The following is a 461-nucleotide window of genomic DNA, read 5'->3' as shown; positions in this document are numbered from 1 at the left end:
TGGAACCATTTAAGTTTGCAAACTTGTGTTGTCTAACCAAAACAGCAACAAGACGCCAAAGCGTAAACTTACAATCAACTGTTCTTTTGAAACCTGTTTGGGAAACCCGAGTGGATCTACAGCTTAACGAACAAGTGAGAAAAGGAGCTCCACAATGTTTTTTGCCAGAAATACATGGATACATGGATTTTGTGTACAAATAATCAAACATATACATGGTTAGTATACTATAATGACTTTAATTTTGATTTTTGATGTTTTGGATATTTTATTAAGTAAATATTAATGCTTCTGCTACAGTGTTATTTGGTTTTCCTGCTCTAGTAATGGCATTCATTCTCGCTACATTCTGTCTGTGATGTCACGCCCTGTTCTACTGTGTTTCTGTATAATATTAATGGTTTATATATGTATATATATACTTGTGCTTTATAATAATAACTCATTCAGTTTGTGATGTA

Source organism: Notothenia rossii (genome assembly GCF_949606895.1).
Source record: "Notothenia rossii genome assembly, chromosome: 6".
Taxonomy (NCBI): Eukaryota; Metazoa; Chordata; class Actinopteri; order Perciformes; family Nototheniidae; genus Notothenia; species Notothenia rossii.
This window is presented reverse-complemented; position numbering follows the sequence as displayed.